The 17,343-nt window shown below is 43.3% G+C and overlaps 1 long non-coding RNA gene across 1 annotated transcript in view; it reads right to left on the bottom strand.

Annotated features, from left to right (window-relative positions):
• LOC128834862 (uncharacterized) overlaps positions 1–16,928 on the bottom strand; it is a 57,637-nt gene extending 40,709 nt beyond the window's left edge. The window contains exons 1-2 of the long non-coding RNA XR_008444501.1: positions 16,875–16,928; positions 10,305–10,353 (exon numbers count right to left, since the gene is read on the bottom strand). This is a non-coding gene — a long non-coding RNA (uncharacterized LOC128834862). The remainder of the gene's footprint in view (positions 1–10,304; positions 10,354–16,874) is intronic.
• Positions 16,929–17,343: the final 415 nt, after the last annotated feature.

A 17,343-nucleotide genomic window follows, 5' to 3' on the forward strand; every position in this document is an offset into this window, starting at 1 on the left:
TACTGAATGCAGGGGTAGTGAAATTTTATCAATGTTGTTGTCTTTATTGTATGAATAAAGGGGAGCAGAACAGTGCTTAACCTATCCCAAATGAGGGGGTCACCCTTATAAGAACATAAGAACGGCCATACTGGGGCAGACCAAAGGTCCATCTAGCCCAGTATCCTGCCTTCTGACAGTGGCCAATGCCAGGTGCCCCAAAGGGAATGAACAGAACAGGTAATCATCAAGTGATCCATCCCCTGTCGCCTATTCCCAGCTTCTGGCAAACAGAAGCTAGGGACACCATCCCTGCCCATTCTGGCTAATAGCTATTGATGGACCTATCCTCCATGAACTTATCTAGTTCTTTTTTGAACCCTGTTATAGTCTTGGCCTTCACAACATCCTCTGGCAAGGTGTTCTACGGGTTGAGTGTAGGTTGTGTAAAAAAACACTTCCGTTTGTTTGTTTTAAACCTGCGCTGCCTATTAAGCTGAAAGCACCTCGTTAAGCCAGGGGCTCGAATGCCAGACCCCTGTGAAAGTAAGAGGTTGGGGATAGGTATCCCAGCCAGAAGGAGTAGACTCTCCATAAGGATCCCCTGTCTGGTTTAACCTGTTCCTCCCCACTATTCAAAGATAGAGCTAAATAGGCTCCATTGGGAGCCTTTTGTTATTTTAAGTGTTCAAAAGAGCTGACAATCACTTGTGGTGGGGCAGTGTTTCTACCCAGCCTAAGAGACAATCACTGAGAGCTGGGTAAAACCTCAAGAGACTGATCTGCAGAGGTCACAGCAGAGAGGCAGGTGGCAGAAGGTGACCAGTGAGTGGAACGGCAGTTGGTGAGGTGGCAAGCAGAGAGGAATCATGGCTGGTGGGGTGGCCAGCCACAGCAAGTGCTCAGATGATGAAGCAAGCAAGATGCCTTCCTCCCCGGGTGGGAGGTGAATTCACACAGATGCACCTCTGAACCCTGGGTCCTCACTGACCAAGGCCAACCACTGAGAGTGGGTATGATGAGGGAGCAGCGAGAGACACAGAAAAGGAACTTTTGGTTACAGAACTCAAGAACGTGAGGCAGAAGGCACTGCCCCCATGCACTCTGGAGTGGGTGTCCTGCTCACAGTTTTATGATGATGAATCCTGCTTGTGGCACTTTCCCTAATTAATGTCAGGTGACTTCCCTCCTTTCATTAAAAGTTTATTTTCTAAACTCAGACTCTGTGCTTGCGAGTGAGGAAGTATTGCCTCTCCAAGGTGCCCAGGGCTGGTGTGTAATTTTCCCAGGTTACTGGTGGAGGGTGGAGCCGTTTTTGTGTTGTATTGTTGAAAAGGAACCCCTAGATATTGAACCTGGCCCTGGTTGCTGCTGGCTCCACCTGGCAGAAGATTTACATTTCCATTGGTCTTCCTGGGACCAGGATTTGGCTCATCAGTTTTAATATACTGTATGTTTAACACTGCCTGTGTACCCCACACACCTCCTGGGTGTGGTGTTGTGTCTCATCTAGTGGCACCGAGACCACTTAGAGAGAGAGATTAATGAGTTTGCTCTACAGCCTTAGCTAACAGTCAGTTGGCTTTTAGCTCAGTAACACTGACAGACCCCAGTTGTCGGTGGGTGGGATCAAACCATGGATTTCTGAAGCTTAGTGCATGAGCCTCTACTGCATGAGCTGAAAGCAAACTGGCTGTTAGCTAAGGCCGTAGAGCAGACTCATTTTCTCTCTCTCTCTCTAAGTGCCACTAGATGGGACAGAACACCACACCCAGGTGGTGTGTGGGTTACACCTGCTCCTACCCTGGTATTTTCTTGTAAGGTATTTAACTCACTTCCATTTAACATATCTGTAACTGTTGGCATATTTTGAGAAGCTCTATAGAATCCTTAGCAAAGAACTAGTAGTAGGTGCCCAATTTCAATTTAGTCTGACCTCCCATTGTGAAGACTACTGTGCTGGGTCTCCATTTTGAATTCCCCGTATAAGCTCGAATATCATTCTAAAACTGTCTTCACTTGACGTCGTTAACGTTCTGCAAGTTCTGCCTTTGTCAATCGTGCTGTTCACACTGGTGGAAAAGCACAAAGGTAAAACCGGAACAAACTTCAGCAGAACAAAATGGGCAAAAAAAATTGAAATGTAAAGTGCTAAATTATTGAGGCAATGCAGGTTTTTAAACTCCATCACCCACTGAGTGCAAGCAAAATACTCTAATCCCTGAGCTACCAGAATCAGCTGGCAATTTCCAAAAGCTGACAACAGCAAGCAAATTATTGCATGACTTCTTTTTAAACAACAGAAGTGTGAGGGTGGAGGGAGGATCAGAGAAAGGGGCTGGGGGAAACTTTGACATCTAATCTATCATTTTTATTAGGCTGGGTCTGCAGACATTTGAATTGTTTTCCTCACTTTTTTAAATGAAATCGAGAGCAGTAACACTAATATTGTAGCTCCTCATGAGTGATAGGGTAATTCAAACTTCATGGAGCCTCTTGTTTCACATATTGTTAATTTATATGTGAAAGAACTTGGAAGTGTGGTGTTTCTATTTAAAAAAAAAAAAAAGCTACAAAGTACCTTTGCATGTCTGCCTGGGGGCATGTGCAAAATCTCAGCTGAGAAGTCTGAAAAAAACATGATCCCCCCAAAACATGTGTACACAGAATGAAGGGAGGGTGGAGGCTGGGTGCATTGTGGAAGCTGTTTTCTTAACCTCTGTAACATAGTCTTGGTTAGACTCTGCTCCACCCCACCCTGCTACCCTCTCCCTGTGTGCTGCATGTCAGCCAAAACACCAACAACAGCTTGAGCAAAAAACAGCTTTCACTGTGGGTAAAAAAGACAGGAAAGAACTTAGTGCCTTTTATAGACAAATAGTATCTGTTAAAGCCAAAGACAAATTTGGGGTGATTAGGTGGTTTATGTCGATTAGCTAAACTCTGAACCCTGGTCAGCAGAGACCCAGGGTGAAATTCAGCCCCATTGAAGTCAATGGCAACAATCCTATTGACTTCAAAGTGATCAGGATTTCACCCCAAAAGTTATTACCTGAAGCTTTTCCCTGTCTGTTCATGACACAATTTTATGGTCTTCATCTAGATCCTAGTGGACTCATTCCACAGCACAAACTACCACCACATTTGGCTTTAATTAACTGTCTCAGCAGAGAGGCTAAGTATGAATAGTCATAAAGACTAAACTTCCATCTCAACCCTCACGGGTGTTTCCTCCAGTTTGGACTTATTGCATGGTGCAGTGCAGGGAAGCTTGTCCAGTAGCAATTACATGGTTGAATAGATGATTTCACCTGGCAGAGCTGTGAATCCAGCACCTTTCACCAGCACTAAATATAACTGTTATTGCTTACAGAGTATTTTTAATCTTAGTGCAATGTTCAGGATGTTTTCCCTTCAGGCACATTAAATGCAGTTAAGAAGAGAGGAGGAGGACCCACATGAGAGAAATCTGTCCTGGAAAAAAAATAACAAAAACACAAGCACAAAATTAATGGTATATTAAATGTTTGTTTAGAAACTGAAAAAACATAATTTGCTCTTTCATTTGTATTGAATTTCTTGGCATTCTCATAGATAGATTGATTCTGGAAGAAATCCCATGCTTAGAATCAATCTTCATTCAAAGGCTCTATCTGGGTTGACTGCTCCTACAGTGGCAGCAAAGGGATAAATGTTCCACTAAAGCATTCTTACTGCAGGTACAATACAGTCCAAATAAAATCAAGTCAATGAGCGCTGAGCTTGCATCCTGAATAACCTGCAATGAGACAGATTTAGTGTTTTAAACCATCATCAGTCACTGCCAGCGAGAAAGAAAAATTACATTTCACTTCAGATAAGTGGTGCTCATTTCAACAAACTGAAAAGTCTCTGAACTTCTGCTTTTGTTCTGACCTTATATATATTCGTCTGAGTTAGGAAATGCAAAGCAGGGAAATATCAGGAGCTTCTGGGGGTTTTCAGCGATGCAGACAATTGGAATTGCTTGCTGATAGCCATGAGTTATCTGGGTCTGAATATCCTTCACACAAGATTTCTTTGGAGGTCCATGGTTCGAATGACTATCTAGACCATCTTCTTGAGGTAAATGTTGTGGTTGTGCTAGATGGACAGGCCTAGAGCCTAATGTTCACTCTTTATGTACAGCAGTGTTTCACAGGGAATGTCTACACAGCCGCTGGGAGGTGTAATTCCCAGTTTGAGCAGATGTACACAAGCTAGTTTTGCTCAAGCTAGCATGCTAAAAATAGCAGGGTGGACATGGCTGAAGAGGTGGTGGCTTGAGCTAGCTGCCCAAATATGTACCCACTGGGTCAAGTGGGATTGTACTTGGATGGATAGAGTGAGCCCCCACCCATGCTGGGGCAGCCACACTGCTATTTTTAGGTGCTAGGTCAAGCAGAGCTAGCATACATCCAGTAGGGGCATTATCAGCAGATCGAGGGACATGATCATTCCCCTCTATTCGACATTGGTGAAGCCTCATCTGGAGTACTGTGTCCAGTTTTGGGCCCCACACTACAAGAAGGATGTGGAAAAATTGGAAAGAGTCCAGCGGAGGGCAACAAAAATGATTAGGGGGCTGGAGCACATGACTTATGAGAGAGGCTGAGGGAACTGGGATTGTTTAGTCTGCAGAAGAGAAGAGTGAGGGGGGATTTGATAGCTGCTTTCAACTACCTGAAAGGGGGTTCCAAAGAGGATGGATCTAGACTGTTCTCAGTGGTACCAGATGACAGAACAAGGAGTAATGGTCTCAAGTTGCAGCGGGGGTGGTTTAGGTTGGATATTAGGAAAAAAATTTCACTAGGAGGGTGGTGAAGCACTGGAATGGGTTACCTAGGGAGGTGGTTGACTCTCCTTCCTTAGAGGTTTTTAAGGTCAGGCTTGACAAAGCCCTGGCTGGGATGATTTAGTTGGGAATTGGTCCTGCTTTGAGCAGGGGGTTGGACTAGATGACCTCCTGAGGACCCTTCCAACCCTGATATTCTATTCTATGATTCTATTTACTCAAACTGGAAGTTATACCTCCCAGCTGCTGTATAGATGTACCCTCAAATGATTCGCTAACAAATAGTGCAGGATTGAGAAGCTGGGATGGCAGGTGTTTGTGACTTTATCTCACTTGCAAACTGGTATTCAGGATAATAAAGATGGAGAACAACTGATGTATAGAATAGATGCAAGCATGGGCAGTCCCAAAGGGACAACCTCTCGGGGAGAAAGCTTAATTCTCCTCTGTGCCCATCCAATCCTTGTGATGGCACCTGAGAAGAACTGATCAAAAATTCTCCACTGACATTTGTTTTCCCACAATGTATTTAAATATTGGCTTTAAAGTTGAAGTATGTGCTCAGGAGTATTGATGGATCAAGACCTGATGGATCACTTTGCAGGATTTTTTTTAAAAAGTGAGTAATACTTGTTTTTATTTATTTATCTCAAAGGCTATTTCTTCAATGCAGAAAATGTGTAATTTAAAATCAAGCTAGCTATCTCAATGTAAAATCCCACTGGAGACAAGACATTGTCATCTTGATGTAGCTAGTTGAGATCAACCCCAGGTAATGGGGGAGTAATCCAATAACCAAGTCATTCAGCTTCTGGGTAGAGTTGAGGTTCAGTCCTATATAGATTTATGTAACATAGAATCCTATTTTACATAAACCTTTCCATAATAAGAATTGTTCCATTATCTTTAGAAATGGGAACATATATATTATATTCACTGTTTGTTCACATTTTGCTCCTGTAACAGGTTGCTTAGAGGGCTGGGAGGCCTAGTGGTTGGCGCACCTGACCTCCAGCCCCCAGTTTCCCCAGTTGAGGTGCCTCAGTCTTTTAGGCAGTGGGGTAGGGGAACCCGGACCCTCCCTCTCCACCAGGTTCCAGCCCAGGGCCCTGTGTGCATCAACCCCTGAACAGGAGATGGTCTGAACCCCTGAACAGCAGGTAGTCTAAATCCACTGACTACTTCCTACCATTGTCCCCTAAATATAGTCCAATTCATTGAAGTGGCTTGGCTCCCATAGTGCCCCCTTGTGGATCTTGGGTGGTGCCCTGCTGTGGTCCCAGGCTCCTTTGTGCAGGGCAGCCATAGGTTTAGTGAGACCAAACCCCACAATGTCTCTGGGCTTCAGTCACCCAGTTACCTCAGTTGCCGGAGTCTCCTAGGTCTCCTCTGCATTCCCCCTTGGCTGGGGAGAAAGCACTTCGTCCCCAGTGGCTGCTTCAGTTGGCAGGCTAGTGACCTTTCCTCTGAGGTAGGGAGGCAGCTAGCTCCTGCCTCTTTGCCAGTCAGCTCTCAACTGAGCCAGGATCTCTTCTTTTCTCCCCTCTCCAGGCCAGGCATTGGCTGCAGTTGTAACAGGGCAGGGCTAACTGTGCCCAGAGGCATCCCTTTAACCACTGCCGTGCTGGCACGCTGTTTCTCCCCTTCATCACAGCTCCCATTTCAGTCTGAGTAGTGAGACTAGCTTGTAAGTGTAACCTGCTTATACACAATCTCATAATCCAAATCACGTAGTAAACTGGGTGCAAGCAAATGATATGCATTTTCATATAGCTCAGTGAAAATGTATACATCTAGTAACAAAGAATGTAGGTCATATACATGCTGGGGAACTCTATTCTGGGAAGCAGTGACTCTGAAAATCTTTTGGTGGTTATCATAGATGATCAGTTGAACATGAGTTTCCAATGTGACACTGTGCCTTACAGTGATAGACTGAAAGAATTCTATCTATTTAGCTTAAAAAAGAGAAGGTTATGGGGTAACTTGATTGCAGTTTATAAGTGTCTATATGGGGAACAAATATTTAATAGTGGGTTCTTCGATCTAGCAGAGAAAGGTCTAACATGACCCAACGCCTGGAGTGGAAGCTAGACAAATTCAGACTGGAAATAAGGTGTACATTTTTGACAGTGGGGATAATTAATCATTGGAACAAATTACCCAGGGTTGTGATGGATTCTCCATCACTGGCAATTTTTAAATCAAGATCAGATGTTTTTCTAAAAGATCTGCTCTAGGAATGATTTGGGGGAAATTCTATGGCCTGTGTTATACAGACTAGAGCAGGGGTGGGCAACCTGGTGCCTGCGGGCCGCATGTGGCCCATCAGGGTAATCTGATTGCGGGCTGCGAGACATTTTGCTGACATTGACCATCCACAGGCATGGCCCCCCGCAGATCCCAGTGGCCACGGTTCGCCATTCCCAGCCAATGGGAGCTGTGGGGGGCCATGCCTGTGGACGGTCAACATCAGCAAAATGTCTCACGGCCCGCAAACAGATTACCCTGATGGGCCACATGTGACCCGCGGGCCGCAGGTTGCCCATCACTGGATTAGAGGATCACAGTGGTCCCTTCTGGACTTGGAATCTATGAATCTACCATAGACCAATGCTGTTGCATTTGATTTCCAAGAGTGAAGGGAAATGTTTAAAGATTAAAAAAAAAATTAAAAGACCAGCACCACCGCCATTCATTGGAATTTAAGTTGAGAAAAAAAATTGATATTTCTATTTCCATTAGGTTTGGTATCACCCCAGATACACATAAGAATGGCCATACTGAGTCAGACTAATAATCCCTCTAACCCAGTATTCTAGAGGCCAATGCCAGGTGCTTCAGAGGAAATGAATAGAACAGGCAATCATCGAGTGAGCCATCCACTATAATCCACTCCTAGATTCTGGCAGTTAGAGGCTAGGGACACCCAGATCATGGGGTTGCATCCCTAATCATCTTGGCAAATAGCCATTGATATCCTCCATAAACTTATTGAATTCTTTTTTGACCCCCGTATAGTTTTGGCCTTCACAATATCACCTGGCAACGAGTTCCACAGGTTGACTGTGTGTTGTGTGAAGAACTTTGTTTGTTTTAAACCTGCTACCTATTAATTTCATTGGGTGACACATGGTTCTGGTACACGTTCTTGGGGATTAGAGACTGCATCCAACTTCCATTCAATGAAAACTGGACTGAGCCCTAAATGAATAGTTGCCCTTTACCAGATTAAGACACATGCACATACAAATAGGCTTGTTTATGCCGCTAAATATTTAAACATTTTCAGATCATCCCTATATATCTTGCAAGAGATTTCAATTTAAACCGAACAAGAGAATCAATTGTATTGAAAGTCATAGTGATTACATCTAAAAATTCATTTCAATCTGTTCTAAATGAAGAAGCCCAAATGTACCATTACATCTCTTTACACAGTCTAATTTAAAACAATTCAAACCAACAGTAACGCTTCATTCTTTCCCTAACCTCCCATAATTTTGATAAATGCAAATAAGCATGAATTTTCAATTCATTTCCCCCCACCAATAGGTGGCACTAGCCATGTAAGAATTTTCTATAATGTTATACCTGCAGTTCTCACATTCCTATACACAAAACATTCTGGAAACACAAAGCCCAGATTCAAGAAGACATATCTCGATCTGCATTAGTAGAATCTCATGCAGAATTAAGAAAGCATCTGATAAGAAGCACTACTCCAAGGGAGTTAACTTTCTGGCATATACACCTCATAGGCTTTGCCAAACTAGCAGGTCTGAGTCAGAACCATACTAAACATGTTATCCACAGCCTGACTGTCCACATGCTTTATAACACTGGACTTTATTCAAAATAAATAATGGTAGTAACAGGCCACAAAACTGAACTCTCCTCTGAAAAAGCGCTAATACAGCATCTTCATGCCTTAGGGTACGTCTTCACTACCCGCCGGATCGGTGGGTAGCAATCGGCCTATCGGGGATTGATTTACCGCGTCTCGTCTAGACACAATAAATCGATCCCCGAACGCGCTCCCCGTCAACTCCGGAACTCCACCAGGGCAAGAGGCGGAAGCGGAGTCGACGGGGGAGCCGCGGCCATCGATCCCGCGCTGTGAGGAGGGGAGATAAGTCGATCTAAGATACGTCAACTTCAGCTACGCTATTCTCGTAGCTGAAGTTGCGTATCTTAGCTCGAACCCCCCCCCCCCCGCCACTGTACACCAGCCCTTAGACATCAATGTTCTCTGAACCAAATGAGAAGAAACTTATTTTAGTAGTTAGGGCAGAAGATGGGAGAAAAGAGACCTAGGGTGAAATCCTGGCCCTGGCGAAGTCAATGGGAGCTTTGCTGTTGATTTCAAGTAGGCTAGGGTTTCACTCCTGAGCTCTACTAAGCTCTGCCAGTGACTTTGTGAGGTGGGCAAAGTATTCTAACCTTTCTGTGGCTCAGTTTCCCCGCATGAAAATTGATAATATTGCCTATCTCACCGAAGTGTTAAGTAAAATGCCTGGACATCTTCTGACGGAAAGAACCGTGGGCTCAATCATGCGGATGTTAAGTGTAATTAATTTCAATTTACTTCTTCAGGATTTGAAGGAACTCACGAGAGCAATAGACAAGTACAAATATTATTGGTCCTAATCCTGTGGTCCTCAGTGAGGCAAAATTCCCATTGGATTTGGTGGAAGTTTAGCCTGTACATGGACTTCAGGATTTGGCCCCTTAATTACAACCTCATACTTCCCCCACAAACACAACACAGCTCAGACTTAACTCGTGCTCATATGTCAAGCCTGATTATTTGTTTATACTGCTGAAATTGCGATTAAGGTTATACCATTATACAGATTAGTGTGCTGTGTATTTCATTACCTGTTGGAGGCAGAAGGAAGTTCGTGGAGATGAGGGCAAGTCTGTCATTCTCAGTGGAAATGTGCTCTGTGGTATCGTACTGTTAAGAGGTGTCCCAAAACTTGGAATTTCTTTGCTTTTTAGAGTTTGCACTGGGAGATGTCACACTTAATCATCCTCAATCTCGTTCAAACTACGTTTTTGTTCACAGAATTGTACCAAGTATAGTGACATGGAACAGTTATTCAACTGAGAGTGAATCAGTGACACGATTCAGCACAATTCAAACTCACCTGATTTATTTCTTTCCAGTAAGGAATGTCTGTTAGAGCCAGGAAAATTTTTTATCACCAGGCTAAATTCATATCAACAATTAAATAATCATTTACAGAAAGTGGAATTTCGCTTAGCAAAGAACTTCAGCACAATAAATCCCTACAGCCCTTTTTTTTTAATCTCTAAACTCTTTTTTCCCTTCATTTTGGTTTATTTTCATTGTATGCTCATACTTCTAAGTGGCAAACTTTTGTTTTTCTGGGATTATAGCTATAAACTTTTTTTAAAAATAGCAATTTGTGTTTGAGATTGGAGAAGCATTTTTTTATTCAATTTGATGAACTGTTAGCAATAAAATAAGATCTAAATAACTCACATAAGAAAGGTCCAGAGGACACCATTCCATCCAGCCTCTGGTATCAGAGCTGTAGAAGACAGAAAAGAATAATAAAATCACTAGTTATTGCCCTTGACCAGGGCTGGGGACCTTTTCATCTTTCATAACTTGTTGGTATCAGCTTGAGATCTATATGGAAAAGAAATGGGATATTGGGACAGAAATAAGGGGAAAGCGTTTCCTAAAAAGAGCACAAGACTCCATAAGACCTTAAACCAAAGACCTCACTCATATGGGCCTTGATTAAGCAAAGCACTTAAATTTATTTTTTATTTTAAGCATATGCTTAGGGCCATTCTTATTCAGCAAAGTACTTAAACACATGGTTAAGTTCCACTGAAGTCAATGGGGTACAAGCATCTGTACTTAAGTGTTTTGCAGAATAAGGATGGACTTAAGCATGTGCTTAAGTGTATTGTTAAATCTGGACCTAAAACTCCAGCCCCATGGCATTATCTAGATTGTGAGCTTTTCAATGCCGTGACTTCGTTTGGTTGTGAAGCACCAGGCTCATTTATGGCAGCATTTCAATAATAATCTCTGTCGGGGTACCTTGGATAGAAAGAACGGAACCAGGACAACAGCTTCAGTACCCAGTTTCAAAGGCAGATCTTTGTAATATTCTGCCCCAAGGAAGATGGCAAGGGCCAGTGTGAGCACAGAGACTGCCAAATAATCCAAAAGGTGAGAGACATTATTATTTATCATTATATTATTTATTTGTATTGTGGTAGCCCCAGCCATGGATCAGGACCTCTCATTGTGCTAGACTCTGATCCTGAAAGATCTTCTGTACAGGCCCCAGCCTCTGCCCCTAACCCCACACAGGCCCTCGAAGCTATGGGGTACCACACAGCTGCAGAAGGTCTCTCCCTGAGGATGAGCTTGCAGGATTGGACCCTAAATGTGGAAGCCATTTTATACGTGATTAAATATAGTAATCCCCATACCCAGATCATTTTAGGGTGTCAAAGGGCAACATATACAATACTGTATCACAGCATCCTCACTAATGCTCTAGCTTAGAATGCTTTGTCATATTTATATGCACCAAAAGAAGCTGCAGTAATGTAGAAATATTCAATATGGATTCTTATCTGGCATTTCTTAGACCATAAAATTGCCCCCAGAGCAACCAGTTTCTGGAAACTATTGGAGAACAGTATAAATCCCTTGATTTCTGGGTACAACTTTCCAACTGCCCTTACGAATCCTGCAAATTAAAAGTGCAATCTTGTCGATTACAATAAGAAATGCCAGGGCAATTACATGAGATAGTTCTGTATTAAATGCAGACCACCCCAGAATTTCTTGAAATAAAATCTGGAAAGAGATTACCATCCAGTGTGCTGGGACCTGCCAATCACAGAAGGTCTGAATGCCTGTCAGGCTCTCTTATATTTGACTTGGAAGCAGCTCGTATCAATATGTAGTCAGGAAATGGCTCTTTAATCACTGCAAAGTCTCTCCTGATTTTAAAGATTAAATCAACCACAGGCAGCTAGGATTTTTTTTCCTCCTCCAAGATAACTGATGATAGCATTTGAGAATGATTAGCCATGCTGCATGGCATGAGCACACAGCTTGGTCCGATTTCATGCATCACGGGCCAAGCTGCACAACACTGATATCAGGTAACAGACTGCGCAATGAGATCTTAGAACCTCATATATGAATGATAGATGAGGAAGAGGCAAAAATGAAATACGGAAAGAAAAAAAGTTACCCAATATGTTAACGGTGATTTTATTAGAAACACTGCAGGGAGGCAACCCATGCAAAGATCTGGTTATCTCCACACAACAACCCCTCAAAGGGGTGGAAGCTTGGATGGTGACTCCTTGTATGTCATAGTAGCAGTTTATCATTACTGGAAGGACCGCTTCCTTGGAAGGAATATCAAGCCAGACAGACATAAAGGAGTCAATATAAAGCTTGGGAAAAGTTTAACTAGTTTTCAGGATAATCTTTATAACCACATATGCAGATGGGCTATTTGACAAGCTGCCAAGATCAGCTGTAGAATCAGAGATACCAAAGGCTACAGATGGCACCCACCTTTCAAAGGTAGCTTAGAAATCCTCATTAAGCATGTGGCATACATGAAGCCGGGGGTGCACTAGCACATCACTCATGGTCTTTTACAGTCCAAACAACCCTAAAAACTTCTCACACACACAAACAGAAAACACTCGAGGCACGATTGTAACTTGATGATGTACTCCGAGTAAGGGGCAGCGAGTAGCTGCACTGCTCCAGAAGTAGACCTGCTAACAACCTGAGATTTACAGTTCCTCCCCTGCTCCCTACTTGCTGTAGGGGAGGAGTCAAAGTTACTTCAGCCCCTTTTACAGATCAACTCGCTAACCCATGGGTGCCCAGCCCATTACTCTACTTGGTGATTGTAGGAGGGAGAATCTAGAATTCCTCCCACTCCCTGCTCCCCTCTGTTCATTTACTTGCAGCAGGAATATTAGGCAAGCAACCCTTGCTCTCCCCACCACAACCACAGTCACAGTCTGACAGGGAAATACTCCCCTTTACTGTTCTGTGCAGTCGAGTAAGGCTAAGATGTTAGCTCTACGGAAGTACATTTTTTCACTGTGCTTTGTGTGTCTCTTATACCACAAGTGGCCATATTTAGTCTCAGGCAAACACTCACCTCTCTCACTTGCATTAGATTTACAAGTACATTTCTACCCCGATATAACTCTGTCCTTGGGAGCCAAAAAATCTTACCGCGTTATAGGTGAAACCATGTTATATCGAACTTGCTTTGATCTGCCAAAGTGCGCAGCCCCACCTCCCCGGAGCACTGCTTTACCGCATTATATCCAAATTTGTGTTATATCAGATCGCGTTATATCGGGGTAGAGGTGTAATTGCTGGGCGTATATTGACACACACTATCCTATCGACTGACTTACTCTGGCAAGCTTTTATCCTCGCCTTTACATTTAAAGGGCATGGTCTGATTTTTTAGATAAAGTTATGTTTTCTATTAAAATCTCTGCCTTGTGTTACAAGCTTGGACAGAAAAAAACTTCTCTTGAAGGTTACTGGCATTTTCGAGGATCTAAAAGTGTGCTCAGGCACTTCCTTTAAGTTGAAAAGGAGTGTGGTGACATGGACTATAATTTCACACTTCTGCATTCGACTTCTAGGTCAGTATGGAAAGACCATGTGAGGGGAAAGAGGCAGCAATAAGTTGTTCTCTCAAAGTCTGATCCAAACTCCATCGAAGTCAATGGCATGATTCCGATTGATTCCAGCAGGCTTTGCATCAGCTCATACAACTTGGAAGGGGCCATGTAAGTGGTTGCATTGGTGGGGGGAGAACGGCAATGACTCGATACACATAAGTATACTAGAGAAAGGCTTGTACCAAGCCCCTGGAACTAAACACCCCAAAACTTGAAGGAAATATAGGCTTAGATCTGAAATTTGCGATGCGTGAGTATGTACATGTTTATTTGAAAGCCTCATGCCAGCCTAACGTGGACATAGCACAAGCACATAGGGACAAAATCAGAAAAGCTAAGGCATAACGTGAGTTACACTCGGTGAAGTACTGGAATGCGTTACCTAGGGAGGTGGTGGAGTCTCCTTCCTTGGAGGTTTTTAAGGCCCGGCTTGACAAAGCCCTGGCTGGGATGATTTAGTTGGGAATTGGTCCTGCTTTGAGCAGGGGGTTGGACTAGATGACCTCTTGAGGTCCCTTCCAACCCTGATATTCTATGATTCAAAGGATATAAAAGACAATAAGGAGAGATTCTATAAACACACTGGCAGCAAGCAAAAGACAAAGGAAAGTGTAGGTCCACTACTTACTGGGGAAGGAGAGCTCATAACAGATGACCTCAAGAAGGCTGAAATATTCAAAGCCTATTTTCCTTCAATTTTCACTTAAAAGGTTCATTGACTGGATGCTTAACATAATTAATATTAACAACAAGGGAAAGAATACAAACCAGAATAGGAAAATAAGAGGTTAAAGAATATTTAGATAAGTTAGATATGTTCAAGTCAGAAGGGCATGATGAAATTCACCCGAGGGTACTTAAGGAACTAGCTGAAGCAATCTCAGTACTGTTAGTGATTATCCTCAAGAACTCATGGAGGATGGATGAGGTCCTAGAGGACAGGAGAAGGGCAAACACAGTGCCTATCTTTTAAAAGGGGGAACAAAGGGTATGTCTATACTGCAATAAAACACCCACAGCTGGCCCATGTCAGCTGACTCAGGGCTCGTGGAGCTTGGGCTGCAGGGCTACAAAACTGCAGTGTAGACATTCGGGTTCAGGCTGGAAGCCCAAGCTCTTGTGATATAGTTGTGATATATCTAGATTCTGGTGAGGCTTTTGACACAATCCCATATGACTTTTTCATAAGCAAACTAGAGAAATGTGGTCTACATGAAATTCCTATAAGGTGGGTATATAACAGAGGTTTACATGGTTTTTCATTTCACCCATTTTCTGTTCCAATGATACTTCGGCAGCAGCAGTATTGTGATACGCTGGGATTTCAGCCATCAGTAGCTAGCTGCCACATGGTGTAGTTGCACCAGTTCAAACCCACAGTGCCAGCAGGTAAAATTACTATAAGCCACAAAATGCACCGGATAGGGTTGTCAACTTTCTAACTGCACAAAACTGAGCCCCCTGCCCCACCCCTTCCCTGAAGCCCCACCCCTGCCCTTTCTCTGACACCCTGCCGCCACTCACTCCAGCCCCCTCCCTCTGTCGCTTGATCTCCCCCACCCTCACTCACAGGCACCACCCCCGCAGCTCCATTGGCCACGGTTCCCAACCAATGGGAGCTGCAGAGGCGGCGCTCGGGGCTGGGCAGCATGTGGAGCTTCCCTGATCACACCTGTGCCTAGGAACCACAGGGACATACCGATCACTTTCAGGAGTTGCGTGGAGCCAGGGCAGGCAGGAAGCCTGCCTTAGCCCTGTTGCGCCACCAACTGGACTTTTAATGGCCCGGTCAGCAGTGCTGACCGGAGCCACCAGGGTCCCTTTTTGACCAGGCATTCCAGTCGAAGACTGGATGCCTGGCAACCCTAGTATCACAGCAGCTTATTCTTGCTTGAAACTGGGTTTGGATGCACCAGTACAAACTGTGGCTTGTTGCAGCTTTGGCTATCAACACAAGGGTTTTGCACTAAAGCAGCTACACAACTAACTAATGATGGCCATAAGTAGGGCAAATCGCCAGTGTAGACAAAGCCCAGATCTGAAAAACCTGACAGTTTCTCCAGAACATAATTCATCAAGATGACCAACCACCAGAAAACACTCAACAGCAATTCAGTCTGTGACTGCTCCTTCCCACACATAGTGGGACTTTGAGCATCATATCTCCAGCACATTAGCCCTCATTGACTAGAAGTAAAGGGATCTTAGGGTTGTATAGCTCAAGGACCTGCTTTTTGGATACCTCCAGACTTTCAGCTCTAGGTTACCCATTCCATATAGCCAGTGTAGCAATAACGCAGGTCTTATTTATACTGTAAAAATGCATCATGTTAGAAAACGTGTTAACTCACATATTTTTGCCTTTAGAGTCCTGTTTAAAAATGTGTTAGCTGGTTCTGACTAACCCAAGAGGGAGGTGAGGTGGTCCAGTTGACCAAGATCGGATAACAAATTCTTCCCTTGTCCACACTAATGTCAAAATCAGTTGACCTAGTCAATTCATTTTCCCAATGCAGACAAAAACTTAAAGTTATTGGCATTGTACAGTTCTTCAGTAGCCAATGTGAAAAGAACGGTTGTCCTTGTTCCTAGACAGCAAGCTTCCACACCTCACAAAAGCCACACCATAGTGAGCACTATTTATCACTCTTGTTGGCTGTCACAGCACAGACATGGAAAAAACCTCAGTAAACATGTAAAAGAGTCAAAACTTTTCAGGACTTCTTTAAGGCAGCAAAAGAAAAGCAGTAACACAATTTTATGCCCTTTGCAGATCACCTTTAAGGATGTTTGCCTATGGGAAAAAAGTAAAAACCTTTTTATAGAAACAAATCCTGCATCCCATAAATGACTGTGAACTACCAATCACCAGAAGCTTTTTCCAAAACCCTTGAAAACTAGTTTTAAAAACAAGAAATATTTTGTTGCAAGGTGAAACTCTATACTGGGCAACAGCATATAAACTGCTGCAGTTACAGGGGTCCTTGTCTCTGAAGTTTAAAAAGAATGGTTCCTCAGGTAAAATGCTAAAAAAGTAAACAGAAAATGTCATTTAGCTCATTTCCAGTATGCACCCCAGTTGCTGCCAACCTGGGCTTACTGAAAGCCTTTAAGGTTGTTCTAATGGCAAATTAGCAGCTCATAATATCTGGACTAGATTCAACTGTCCTATTAAAATAATGCCATGCTTTCGTTAGTACTTCCTCCAATACTATAAACTGAGAACTAGTTAGGGCAAGATAAAGCCTACACGATAAATCTGGATTATGTTTTTCTGTTAGTTACCAAAAGAGACTTTTGCGTATACTATACGGGTACATATTCAAGTAGAATAATTACTGTTTACCTTCCTTTTAAATGCTCTCTGCAGAAGCTGAAACAAGATCTCTGAGGACCTATCGGAGTTCAAGGGAAGGAATGAAGAGCACTTCTAAGCTGCTGGGTTCTTTGGAATCTCACATGGCTATATCATGCAATGTCTAACTTCCCTAAAGGTTTCACAACACTCCAGAAGTTCAAAGTGATAAATATTAAGAAGTCAGACTATTCTAACGCTGTCGGCACAATGTGGTATCAAAGTCCTGTAATAATCTGAATAGCCGTCAGGATAGTGGAATGAATTTTCAGTCGCAGCCCACAGGAATTTCTGCATCCAGGCCCCATTAATCATCCAAGCTCTGCATGTTGCTCCTTATGCAAAACCCTTAATAGCTAGCACTGTAAGATATAAGCTGGAATTGGGGCCAAATTCTGCCCTCAATTATATCTCAGCAATGCCATTAACTTCATATAGCTGTAAGCATAGTCTGATTTGG

This window comes from Malaclemys terrapin, chromosome 3, assembly GCF_027887155.1.
Source record: "Malaclemys terrapin pileata isolate rMalTer1 chromosome 3, rMalTer1.hap1, whole genome shotgun sequence".
Classification (NCBI taxonomy): Eukaryota; Metazoa; Chordata; order Testudines; family Emydidae; genus Malaclemys; species Malaclemys terrapin.